This window comes from Orycteropus afer, unplaced genomic scaffold (assembly GCF_000298275.1).
Source record: "Orycteropus afer afer isolate SDZICR_OR568_19922 unplaced genomic scaffold, OryAfe1.0 scaffold00632, whole genome shotgun sequence".
In the NCBI taxonomy this organism is placed as follows: Eukaryota; Metazoa; Chordata; class Mammalia; order Tubulidentata; family Orycteropodidae; genus Orycteropus; species Orycteropus afer.
This window is the reverse complement of record NW_006922219.1, coordinates 757,649-763,012: the sequence shown is the minus strand read 5'-3', so window position 1 is coordinate 763,012 and position 5,364 is coordinate 757,649. Positions and strand designations below refer to the sequence as shown.

The 5,364-nt window shown below is 36.3% G+C and overlaps 1 pseudogene; it reads left to right on the top strand.

Moving 5' to 3' along the window:
* Nucleotides 1-2,986: 2,986 nt before the first annotated feature.
* Nucleotides 2,987-3,939, top strand: LOC103210640 (annotated as a pseudogene).
* The last annotated feature ends 1,425 nt before the right edge of the window (nt 3,940-5,364 follow it).

The following is a 5,364-nucleotide window of genomic DNA, read 5'->3' as shown; positions in this document are numbered from 1 at the left end:
TGAAGGCAAACACGGGTATATGGATGGATAGATGGGTGGACAGGCTGTACAATTAGTTATGTCTATGAAATGGGGAGTGTATATATCCAAGTACATATATGGGGTTGGCAGACAGTGGTCCTACAAGTTTATGTGAATGATCAGAATTCCCAGGTGTATAGTAGAGCTGACAATGGGCAAGGTTGTAGTCACTGCTTGGTCACAGCCAGCTACCCAGAGGGACCGAGTAGTTGTACCATAGTTGCAGGGGACATCAAGCTCAATTGGCATAACATACTACACAAAACATTGTTGCACCTCCTACCTTGGCAAGTAGTGACTGGGATCTTAAAAGCTAGCAAGCTGCCATCTAGCTGCAACTATGTGTTGCATCCAGAACAAAGAAGAATGAAGAAAACCAAAATTCATGGAAACAATTAGTCCTAGCGACTGGTACACCATCTGAACTGCAGCCTATATGACTTTGAGACCAGAAGAACTAGATGGTGCCTGGCTACCACTGTCATCCACTTGAAAGGGGATCTATGTAGAAGATCATTGATAGAGAGGGAGAACAATGTAGAACAAAATTCAAAATCCTTGGAGGAAAAAAAGGGGGGGACCAGGTTTGCTGGTCCGATAGAGCTGGATGGAACCACTGAGGCTATGGCCCCTAGCTGCCTTTCGGGTCTGGAATCGAACGCACACCTGTGGCTTCCAGCCAAACAAAAGCAGGCATATGAGTTGAATATTTACCTCCAGTAAATTCTTTCCTTGGAGAGAAAAATCATGGGAGAAAGAAGGGCTGCTTATGCACAGGGAGACAGCTCAGGGGACAGGAGCCCATGGAGGGATGGACACTGGGAAGAGGCAACTGTGCAGTGGAGGTGGGAGTGGAGCTGTTGCATTTTCGTAAACTGTGGTCAATGTCATGAGAAAAAGTGTATTTGAACTGCTGTATGGAAAGTGAATTTGCTCTGTAAATCTTCACCCAAATCACAATAAAACAAAAAACAAAATAAAAGAATGAAGAATAATCCATGATAGAAAAATACAAAGGTGAATATAAATTTGTCAAAGGAATAGGCCATAGGCATCTTTTAGTGTGATTATTTAATGATTTGGATAGATTGGAATTTTTATGATGATTATTTTAACAATCAAATTGAATAATTTTGTTGCATATCTTATGTAAGACAGAATTTTCACCTAAAAAATAATTTAGCCCAAGACATATTTTTAAATTCAATGTGTACATATAGCATTTTTAATAGTGCCAAGGTCAAATTAAGATAAAAGAGGCAACATTCAATTCAGTAAGTATACCTGGAGTACAGATGCTTTCTCTGGATTCTTGAAACTCTGAATTTAGTCTTATCACCTCACTACCTGATTTAGAACACTTCTTTTTCATATTAAGAGCCTCACTGATATTACCTATAGGAATAAATGACTAACAATATCCTGAAATCTGAATGATAAAAATTAAGTAAGTTTATGCATATAAAAAGTATATTGTAATGTTTAGCACACAAGGGATCATTAAGTATGAGATGAAATTAGTGTTCCTGTTTATTATTGTTATTGTACACTAGTAGCTTAGGATAGTGTACCATCAAATGACATCATTCACAACTTAGCCCTCAGTAGCTTTGTCAAAGCCACAGGGTGGCTTTCAGAATTAATGCAAAAGAGATTGTGGAAACAATACTTTTAGGAAGATAACACTGGGAAAGTAATCAGTAGCATTAAACCACTAACTGACTGGCTGAGTAACTCAAATTTTGCTGCTCACATGAAATATCTTAACTTCCCCTCTGAATATACTTCATTTTAAGATAGATTATCAATTGCATGAAACATACTTCACCACGTAAAGAAAGGAATATTATAATGAAAAACCTCATTACCCAACTAGTAAACATTACGATATACTTTTTATATGCATAAACTTACTTAATTTTTAGTACCCAACTAGTCTTTCTCAAAGGGCAGCCAGTTAATATTGTTGCATCAGTATGTCCTTTATCTAAAGAAAAAAGTGAAATAATGTCTTGACTAGAGTGAGTCTGAGCCTAAAGTAGGATATTGAACTTTCTCCTGACATCAGTTTCTTGGTGTTGCAAATATAGTTTGCAATTTTGAATAGTCAGTGGGTCACTGATAAGTTCCCAAATTCTTACACAAAACAGGTTCATAAGCCCACTCCACAGATGAAAATTCCTATAAAATAGATAAACTAGTTAAAATTTTCCCTCAAAACTAAAGCACATGAAGTTTGAACTCAATAGTCTTATGAGAAAAAATAAAAAAATATTGAGCATGCTCAGTTCTCTCAATATATAATTTAAGAAACTGAAGCTAAAACTGTTTATTTCTTGCTCAGTTCCACATAGAAACAACTTAATATTTGACTAAATAGTGGGGCTGGGTAAGTCTATCTTGATGATTCTTACAACTCTAGGATTTTTCCTCCTCCTCCTTTAACTATGTTATAGTTATCTTGTGCCACCAAGTCAATTCTGCAATACCTTTATGCTTATGACATAGCTTTGTAGCAGTGTTTCTCTAAATAAGCCATGTGATTCCTGGGCCCCATCCCACAACTCTATCAGATACTTGGATATAGAAACCAATAACCTGCATCAGACTCCTCAGCTAATTATTATGCAAACCAGAGGTTAAAAGTAATTATGTGGGAATTTCCAAAACACCTTGACATCTATTTTTCATTTGATATTCACCACAACCCAAGAAAATAGTCATTAGCATCTTATTATATAAAGGATGAAATTCAGTCTAATAATGGTTAAAGTGACTGCCTTTAGTTTGTTGTTTGTGGGAAATTAGGTCTCCTGATGCCAGATATTTTGTTATTTTGTCCTCAAGTTACTGCACCTCATTTTCTATGAATGGATAGTCAAAGCATAATCATGTTTTACTATTTTGAATACTCATTGTGTCTTCCTTACCACTTTCCAATTATAGATTAAACAAACTGAAGATAATGGCACTAATTAACAAAAGCCATCCTGACAAATTTATTCTACTAGGCTTCATCACCTTTCCTTGGCTGGAGTTTTCTCCCTTTGTTATTCTTTTGATTACATATCCTATAGCCATGATGGGAAACATCACCAACATTCTGGTGTCTAAGTAGACCCTCGTCTTCACAGTCCCATGTATTTTTTCCCTGCCAAGTTCTCCTTTTTGGACATGTGTTAGACCACAAGTATTGTCCCTCAGATGCTATTTAACCTAGGAAGCCCTAAGAAGTCAATTAGATACATAGGTTGTGTGATTCAGCTTTATTTCTTGCACAGTGTTGGTGGCACAGAATGTATGATCTTGCCTCTCATGTCTCTGGATCTCTATGTAGCCATCTGCAGGCCTCCCACTAAACCCTCATCATGAATAAGCAAACCTGCATCTTACTAGTGTCCATTATGTGGTTGAGTGGATTGACCTCTGCTGTCTGAGAGACCACTGTAACGTTACAACTGCCATTCTGTAGTCTCAAAAAACTGGATCACTTGTGTGAGATTTTTGTTCTGATAAACACTGCCTGTGGGGAGTAAAGTGTTAATGAGCTCACAGTCTTTGTAGTGTGCACTTTTATGTTAGTTATTCCATTATGCTTACTGTGTGTTTCCTATGCTTGTATTAGATAGGCTATGTTGAAGATTAAGTCTTCTGAGGGAAGGAAAAAGGGCTTTGGGACATGTTCTTCCCATCTCATTGTAGTTTTCTTATTTCTACAGCCCAGGCATTAGCATGTACCTTCAGCCTCCGTCTTCTATCACAAGGGACCAGCCCAAATTCATGGCTGTCTATGGAGTGGTCACTCCTATCCTCGACTGCTTCATCTACACCCTTGGGAATAAGGGTGTTAAGGGAATTTTAGGTAATTTGATGAGGAGGATTTTCAGTTCCAAATGGAAGATGATAAGCATCAAATAAAATTATTTAGCATTTGGAGTAAATTTATTCAAAAGTTCTCTAAAAATTCATGTTTTAACTCATAATTACCCAAATTTCATGTTAGATGTTCCTTTTGCAAAATATGGCATTTCTTATATTCTCAATAATGGTTTTAGAAAATGGTGATATTCAACTTTAATGCACCTGTGTGGGACTATGTTTGTAAAAAAAAAATATTAAAATATATTTGGTCCATAATAAAATAGTGAGTTTGGCCCATCCTGTTGGACACCATTGCTACACTGACCATTTAGGGGGATGTAGTAATGCTTTATAAGAATTATAAGCCTTACACATTTGTCACGTTCAATATCTATACTCAAATCAAACCAAATTCATTGCCATTGAGCCAATTCCAACTCATAGCAATCTCAACTGGGTTTCCAAGACTGTAAATTTTTATGGAAGCAGACTGTTTCATCTTTCTTCTGCAGAGTGGCTGGAGAGTTTAAACCACTGGTCTTTGCTTAGCAGCCAGATGTCTTAACAATTACAATACCAGGAAACTCAAAACCAAATCCACTGCCATCAATTTGATTCCAACTCATGGCAACCTCCATTCAGTTCCGAAGGCCATAAATCTTTATGGAAGTAGATTGCCTCATCTGCTTCCAGTGGAACAGCTGGTGGGCTTGAACTGCTGACCTTCTGGTTAGCAGCCAAATGCCTTATGCACTATGCCACCAGAGCTCCTTTATATAAATACTATTGCTTCTAAAAATGAATTGCAATTCTTATTTAGCCAGTGTTGATTTTAATTTTTAATCAAAGAATTTATCATTAAATTGCAAGAGGAAAAAAAAAAGATGAATAAATTTCTTAATGTTCCATTTCAATAACATAAGCATGAGTCTTCTGAATTAGTGAAAGAACAAGGAGGTGATATTAATAATAAATCACAATCTGAAAATGAGTCTGCATAAATTGAAACTGAAGAATATATTTTGAAGCTGTGCAAGAATAATTATGAGAAATAATTTTTATTTGTGGAAAGCAACTTGATTACTTTGGCAGACAATATGAGTGTCTTTTTATTGGTGTAAGACCAGGCAATCTACTTCCATAGTGATACTGCCTCAGAAACCCAAGGAGGGGTTGCTATGAGTCGGATTCAACTTGACAGCAGTGAGTGAGTGTTTGTTGAGTTTTACTGATGTAAATTTTGGGTATGAATTGTGCTCAAAATCTGTATCACTAAGAGTTCAAAGTGTTAAAACTTGGTACTAAGGATCACAATCAAAACGTAAAACCTTGTCATAAAAATAGTTACAATTTATAAGAACAAGTCAATGGATTTGTATTTGGTGTTGAATTAATATGGTGAGAATTCAACATGAAATATGTAGGTGAAGAAATGAAGACTTGTAAGAAAAACATGAGATCAGTTGGATTTCTGGCAAGTCT